The following is an 8,575-nucleotide window of genomic DNA, read 5'->3' as shown; positions in this document are numbered from 1 at the left end:
AGAGGGCCATTGGAGGTGGACGGGACAAATGTGATTTTATTTATTAGGAAATTGAAGAGATTTTGTTCTAATAAAGAAGCCTGAATAAAAATGAGAGGAACATTTATTGATACCAGCAGAAACATGTTTAAAAACAATATAATAAATTGTCCTTGAAACCAATAGGTTTATTTGTTTATTTTTTAAAAGCAGATATTGCTGATTTGTCACATTTTTTATTATATCATATTATATTACTAATTAGAGATATACGGCACTGATTTACTTTAAAATCTTTATGGGTGAAACTGACTTTTTTTTTTTGTTTTAATCTTCGCTCGTCTCGTTCCAGGAAATGACGTAGAGGAAGTGACGCCTTCGTGTCGTGGTCTCTGCGCTGTTCTGAGGTCAGTTTGCGGCCCTTTCTGGAGCCTTCTCTGTGGCTCCAGTGTCCCAGAGAACAGATCCCAGGTCTGCGCCGCCGTTCCGGCCCGGTGGGAGGCAGGATCCCGCGGTAAAATCAAGCGTTGATGAGACGCTGAAAAGCAGCTGTGGAAGCACGGATAACAGGTAAGAGCCTTAAACGCAAATTAAGTGTTCAAACAAAGCTATTTTACTCCGAATCGTTGTTTATGAAACCGCTTGTGCTGCCCGTCGCTCCGTTAACTCAACCGTTAGGTCGCCATCTTTGTTTTAAATCCGATGTTTCTCTGCGGTTTTGAAATCAAATTAAAGATAGATTTTTCTCGTTAATTTGCTACCTGGTGAAAACAGCTATCAAAAATAATGTTCGGTGTAGTTACTTATCAATGATATAAATGTATAATTAATGCAGTGACTTTTTAAGTAGTTTTAAGGTTCCTCCTGGTGTAAACTAGGAACAAATGAGATGTGAAGCGATTTAAAGGAGCAATGAAGTTGAGAATGACCAATTAAATATGCAGATAATGTGGAAACTTACAGTTATTATGCATTAAAACTGCACAGAATTAAATAAATATGACACAAACAGAATGTGCTGGTAATTATAAGATTTACAGTCGCTTGTGTGACGTCACAACTGGCTAAATCATTTATATCACATCTCTTTATATAGCGCTTAAAAAAATGCATGGTTGACCAAAGTGCAGCACAGCAAGTAAAATACGAGAAAGACAATTAAAAAAAGCAAAATAAATATGAGGTAATCTATGGAAAGCAAAAGTGCTCAAAATTAGAAAACTTTATGAAATAAATATTTACTTGAATAAATAAGAGACAAATATACAAAGTGATAGTGAAATATACGAATATTAATAAGTCGATTATTTGTTTACATTTCTACTCAATAATTTCTATTATTGTGAAAAAAAGTATGTGAAATACATTTTTCTATTATCATACACGTTTTTAAAGAATTAAAAATATTTCATAATGAGGTGCTGATTTTATATGCATTCAGTTATTTCATAATTTCATTGTCACTTTGTATATTTAACTTTTATTTATTCAAGTAAATCATTCTTTCATAAGGCTTTATGTATATATATAATTTTGAGCGCCTTGGCATTCCATAATGATCATTGTCAGATTAACAATGTATTAAAAGCCAGAGTAAAATTGTGTTTTCAATTGAGATATAAAAAACATTACCTATGGGAGGTTGTCTAAGGCAGAATAATGGTATTTCCATGGCAAATCCATAAAGGAATGGCTTGTATTGTTATTATAGCTAATTATATTGTTTTTGCTTATTTAATCTATTCAGAGCAAACACACTATAGTGTACAGTAATCCAGACTCAAATATTAGTAGTTCTCAGTTCTTCTGTTGCATATTTTGATTATGTTTAGCTTTTTGAAATCCCAACAAAGCTGCTAAATTATTTATTGTTTTCTGCACTGAAACCTCATGAAACCATGAATTACAGCATCAGTAATTGCACCTGAGAAGCTGTCTGATCGTCCAGATAGTTCAGTTGTTAAGTTTTAAACTCCTGGGGTCCGTTCTTCGCACGTCACTAACTCAGTTAGCTGGATTTGATTGTTGACGATTTGGCATGATCTTGGATCGTTTGGTTCTTCAAAACTCATCCTGGACTTGCTGTCATAGCAACATGTGCGCAAACTTAAAGGTATATTATGCAACCGGGGTTGATTTTCCAGCGACAGCTGGTATTATAACAATATTATTATTGTTATAATAATAACAATAATAATAAAACTCGATATGCTTGCATGTTTACTTGACGTTAACACGCGGTTCTTTGTTGTTGCTTTCGCGCGTACATATAGTGAATGGCAGGCAAAACCACATGGAGTTCTCGCCGTAAAGCAAGACTTCTGTGGGTGCAGGCCGTGAGCTCTTGCAATTGCAAGTGCGGTATTTCCCCTACAGACCCCCAGGGCGGCAGAGAAAACCTTTGTTCGACCTGAAATGACCCAAAACGGTATGGAACACATTAATTAACTGAAAAATGTTGCATAGTATGCCTTTAAGCCTGCTCGCGAGCAGGTTTATTTCATGTAAACAGGATTAGATCTTAGCTTTATAAACGGAGGAGATAGGGAAGTCTGTCCAGCCAGCGCATTTGGACCACCTAGTGGCAGAGGACGGGACAGAATTGTGAAACAACATTTTTTAATATTTAATAAAAGAAAAAACAAATAATGCTTAATTCCTGTCGTTTTATTTTAACAATTATTTATAAAGAAAAGCCAGCAAGTCATCTTTTGCCTGCAATAAGAGATAGTTATGTAAAGTCAGCAATACTACTGTCAAATGGTGTATTAGAACTTACTCTGAACGTTCTTCTGAAGCAACTCGATCTCTAGTGCAGTTTTTCTCTTTTTCAAGTTGTGGAGTTCAATTTATCAGTTTTTTTCAGGTCAAAATACTAATTTTTTGTTGAAGAAGCCGTTTATATAGGGAAGGGATGGGACCCTGTGTCATTTTGTGAAAGAAAAAGAAAGGGTGAAATATGCCTCATGCAACAAGAGTAAAAATAACCAGTTGTTTTTTTCAGCCTTCTTATTGGTGGCTGTTATGAACAAACACATCATTTAACAGTGGCTTTTAAAAAAGAGGAAGAAGTTGCTTTTTAAAATAAAAAGTGTTGTGCTTGGGAGAAAAACTGTGGGCGTTCTTTGTTCATGCTGAACAGCCAATAGCAGCGCTGCTGATCATTGTTTCTACTATCGATACATTTCCCCTTTTAACAAACGCATGAACGCGCAGTTGTCTCAGATAACTCAATCCAGTGATACTAATCATAAACAACAGATGTGTTGGAAGAACCCAATTAGCCGGATCATGATTAGCCGGATGAAATCATCTTGGATGTCTCATTTGATCTCGGATGGTTTAAGCAACGTACGAAGAACGGACCCCTGGACTTTAACGTTAACCGCTGTCTGAGCTTTGATTTTCTCTCTGTTCTGCACATGCTCAGTAGCGCCATGCCGTCGAACGTGGAGATCAAGGCCAAAGTGAGCGACCCGGAGGAGTTAGCCAAGAAGGCCGCCCAGCTCAGCCAATCAGAGGGAACGATAATCAGGCAGCACGACACTTTCTTCAACTGCAGCGGAGGACGACTGAAGCTGCGGGACTTCATGGTACCAACAGAACCTCTGTAGCTCAGTACTGACCCGGTCTGTGCATATTTGGATGTAAAATGAATGCATTTTACTTTTTTGTTGTGAAAAGCAGCTTTACATGAATAAAGATTTAGGTTGCATTTTTTTCTGCGGCACATTTGATGTTTGAACCGGTCTTAGACCAGATTTCTCATAGGTTCTGATCCATCCATCCGCCAACTGGGTAAACTTTTCTTATCAGAACCCAACATTAATATTATTAATATTAACATTAATAATATGACGGCTAGGCCTGGGCAGTATAGAAAAACAAGCATATCGACAAAATATAAATCATATTGATCGATATTGTTAATTATCAACAAATTCAAAACATATTTTTAGTGCAGCCCTGACCATTTTATGCTGTTGCTTAGCGACTCATTTTTAGATACAGACACACAAGCACTGAATTCAAACTCAATCCGTTATAAAAAAATAATTTTGACCAAAGCTGGAAGCTTTTTTTTTAAAAGAAAAAGAACACGTGCTCTTTGAACTCTTTGAAGGGGGCGGAGCTTGATGACAGAGCATTCCTGGGTCTGCGTTGTGATTGGCTGGGAGGATGTAATCACTGTAATATTAACCTACATGGTAGAATACAAAAGGAAGGAAAATTGTTGTTCTATTGAACTTCTTATTGACCCTTTTTTTTTTTTCTATTATCGATATACGTCTATGGATCGATATATATTTATTGAATTATCGTCCAGCCCTAATTACGGCCCATTTTTGTATTGTTGCATCCCTACTGTGTACTGTCAAATATTGCTGCTAAGCAGGCCATTGCCTTAGTAATATTGCTGTGATATTCCCAGTTTGACATGTTGTCCTCTTAAAAAGTTAGATTCTATTATTTATTGTAAATATTTCCCTGATAGAGTGGGAGCTCCATCGTGTTTGTGTTTCTGTTCAGTGTTGTTTTGGTTTACACAGTTAATCTGCATGTTTAGAGTGTGTAATTATTCTTCTGAAACGGTGGAAAATCAGATAAAGCTCAAGGAAAAACTCTTAAAACCTTCAGAAAGCTGCTTCCCTAATAGATTCATACCACTTGTAAAGATTACAGGAAAAATTACTGAAAATTTTAACAATAGTTTCTGAGCAGAGAAAGGAAAAAAACACGGAGTTGCTGTTTGTTTCAGAACGGATCGGGTCAGCTGATCTTCTATGAGCGTCCAGACACTGATGGACCCAAACTGTCTCGCTACTCCATCAGTCCGACCAGCGACCCTCCGAGCCTGAAGGTGAAGCTCCGCCTCCTAGAAAGTAGAGATGATGATAATGATGATAATGGCGGTAATAATGAGGTGTGCGCAGGCCGTGCTGTCAGACGCTCTCGGGGTTAAAGGCGAGGTGCGGAAGGAGCGGCGGCTGTTCCTCATTGGTCAGACCAGAGTCCACCTGGACAGGGTGGAGGGACTGGGACACTTCATGGAGCTGGAGGTCAGTGCACACAGAATCCCCGCTGTCCTACGGCCATGATAAGTCATTTCCTCTCAGGGTCCTAACCGTTGTGCCGTCATAAAACATGGAAAGCACAGAAATGACGAAGGATTTAATCGAGCAGCGCATCTTAAATCCAGAGTCATTGTGAAACACGACGACTCGGTTTAACCGTCCAATCAGCAGGAAGCTGCAGCAGAGACAAACTGAGCAGAAACTTTTAGCCCCAGTAAGAAAAAGCGTTTCGCCATCAAAAGCATTGTGAGCGTCGCCACGGTAACTAGCTGTAGAGGCTGAAGCGTGACTCCCGGCCCGCGGGCCGACAGCGTCAGGTTTCAGAGCCGGAGATCAGACCAACAGGTGCGGATCAGACAGGTGTGCAGATCGACCCGGAGCTCGGTGAGCGTAAACCTGCTGATGGAAGAATTTGTCTGTTTGATCAGGTGGTGATGCGTCCGGAGCAGAGCGTCGAGGAAGGACAGCAGGTAAACGCTCTTTAACCCAGACTCTTTTCTGTCAGATATAAGGAAAGCTGCAGGGTTTGGGCTCTATATGTGGATTATTTCTGAGTTTAAGATAAAAACACAGGAGAGATGACATGCAACGTTGCTGTGGGGCTCTTTAGGTTTGAAATTACTTCACACTGGAAGGTTTTTAGATTTGCAGCAATGGTTTAAGTCCTTAGATTTGTCTTTTTGATGCAGTAAAAATATTTTTATTCAAGCAGACAGTTTAGAAACAACAATTAGTCAGAAATCCAGTTAGAAACTCAAATCTATTACAGAATTTCATGTTTGTTTTCCTAGTCCAGGTTTAACCTTTATTGAAGCTGCTTTAGCCCTAACCAATGGCCCATCAGATGATTTCTCTTTACCAGGGGATATGTGCTGGTCATATAATTAGAATATCATGAAAAAGTTGACTTTTTTTTTTCAGTAATTCCATTCAAAAAGTGAAGCATGTATATTATATTCATTCATTACACACAGCCTGATATATTTCAAGTGCTGCAGTGATCCAGGGTAAAGGAGCCCCAGTGCTGTACATGCTCAGACGTTGGCCTTCATTTCTGAAAAACCTTTAGTAATATCCTAATTTTCTGATATACTGAATTTGGGGTTTTCATTAGTTGTCAGTTATCATCAAAATAGAAGTAAACACTTATAATATATCGCTCTGTGTGTAATAAAACAATATAATACACAAGTTTCACTTTTTTGAATGGAATTACTGAAAAAAATCTACTTTTTCATGATATTTTAGTTATATGACCTACAGCTGTTTCTCACAACAAGCATCTCAGGATTTGTAAAAGCACAGAGTTGTAGCTAAACATGATGATATAGATTACTGCCGAGTTTTTAAATTCAGGTTGTTCCAGTAATCTCTGTCAGCGGCAGAATCCTGTTAAAAACGTCACTTTAAGACAGGCGTGAACAAGGAACTCCTCACAAGATCTTTGAGAATCAGAAGCATAATAACAAGATTTATCAAGCAGCCAAAGGCACTCAGTGGAATCAGCTGAATGCAGGAAAACAATGAGCAACACACTTAACCCCATACTCACTGCACCAGACTCCACTGCTGAAGGAAAAAAGCCATTAAAGCTCGTTTAACAGACGGCCGAGCCAATCAAGTCAGTCAATCAAGTTTATTTGTATATCCCTTTACAATAGCCGAACGGTACCCAAAGTGCTTTACAATAGAGCCATAAAACAATACGTAAGACGTACAGATACAATAAAAAGGTGCTGTACTGGTGCAGTGCTGCTGGACGTTAAAAGCCATTTAAAAAAAATACATAGAAAGGAGCAGACAAAAGGAGGAACACCTAAGAGACCGTATTACCCAGGTCAGAATTAAATGCTAATTTAAAAAAGTGGGTCTTAAGCTTCGTTTTAAAAAGGCTGAGCCAGTGTAACAATAAATCTGCGCTATATTGTGTTGTCCTAACATGGGCCTGTTTTCCTGCATCTGGCAGACTTTGTATCATTCCAGTAGGAATGAAAGTAGAAATGTTCCTGGATGTTCTTGATAAGGATCAGAAGATGAACCAAAGGGGGGAGTTTTCAGAAAGACAATCTTAAATCAGGGTTCCCACGGGTCCTTGAAATCCTTGAAAGTTTGTGAATCTGAAAAATAAATTCAAGGCCCTTGAAAGTTCTTGAAAACAGCCAAAAAAACACCTTGTCCTTGAAAATCCTTGAATTTTTTTGTGGGATTGAAAGTTCACACGGATGACAACTCATGTGTCATTATTTTACTTCCACACGATCTTTTAAAATGATGTTGATTCCGCAGACTTTTAATTTGCAAAAGTACGTTTGCTCTTCTTCGTTAGTTGGTAGGCTACGGTTTAGGCCTACGTTGCATCCAATAGGTTACATTCACGCAGTGTTGCCAACTCAGCGACTTTGTCGCTAATGTACATCTTATATGTAATGTAGTATGGCATAGCCATGTACTGTGGATATAAATGTAGGCTATGAATATGATCAATATCAATGTAGGCTATAAATTAAGTCCACTTTCTTGCATTCCTTCTGACCCAACAACTCCTATGCCGTTTAGTCTTTTATTGAATTTGCATTGTATTAAAATATGATAACCTATTCAGCGGTCACAGTAGGTAAATGCCGCCACGTGTGGTCCTTGAATTTGAGGAAATTGGTCCTGGAAAGTCCTTGAAAGGTCCTTGAATTTGATGTTCACCAAGGTGTGGGAACCCTGTTTAATGCAGCACCAAGAAAACTGCTTGTATCAGAGATATGAGATCAGGGCCTTTTATTTCCATGTACGTGTTTATTAATGGGGTTCTTACTGACATTGGTCTGACCCCTGTTTCATTCTCCCTATTAGGAATATGTTCCCAGACGTTTATCTAGCCTGTATTTCACTTTCCTGCTGTTAAAGCAGAAACAGTTTGAGTAAAAGTCTGGCTAAAAATGTCATTAATAAAAGGATAAACAGCTGAAGTTTGCAGGGAATTGAGCTGAACCAGCGGGTTTCCCTCGTCTTAAAACCTGCTGAAGCTCAGCACATTTGCTCCTCCACACTTCCTGTTTGCATGGGACCAACACCTGGCTCTGCTTCCTGTTCCTCAGGTGGCCGTGGGCCTGATGGAGCAGCTGGGAGTCTCCGAGGAGAGTCTGGTGACCGGAGCCTACATGGACCTCATACTGAAGGGACACAAGGACGCATGAAGCATTACAGTTACATTGTAATCTGATTACAGTAAACGGGGCAGCCGAGAGTTTCTGTGAAATGTTAGTTTTGTGCTGTACAAACTAGGAGGACCCATTCAGACAAAATTCTGATTTCTGTTTCTAAATAAATGCACTAAAATGTTTTCCTTCCTGTGGTTAAAACGAATCAGCAGAGAGTTTTAATCTTAGTCTTTAAATCCTGGATGCTGTGGAGTAATTCATGCTCCAGTTTCTCATGTTCAGATTCCAGTCTGATTTCCTCTAAATAATCTGAGATTAGATCCTTTGTGACAGGGAAACATTATTGATGTTGCTTCATGCCATAACATT

Source organism: Fundulus heteroclitus, chromosome 17 (assembly GCF_011125445.2).
Source record: "Fundulus heteroclitus isolate FHET01 chromosome 17, MU-UCD_Fhet_4.1, whole genome shotgun sequence".
NCBI classification, from domain to species: domain Eukaryota; kingdom Metazoa; phylum Chordata; class Actinopteri; order Cyprinodontiformes; family Fundulidae; genus Fundulus; species Fundulus heteroclitus.
The sequence above is the reverse complement of the archived record's forward strand: the minus strand, read 5'-3'. Positions refer to the sequence as shown.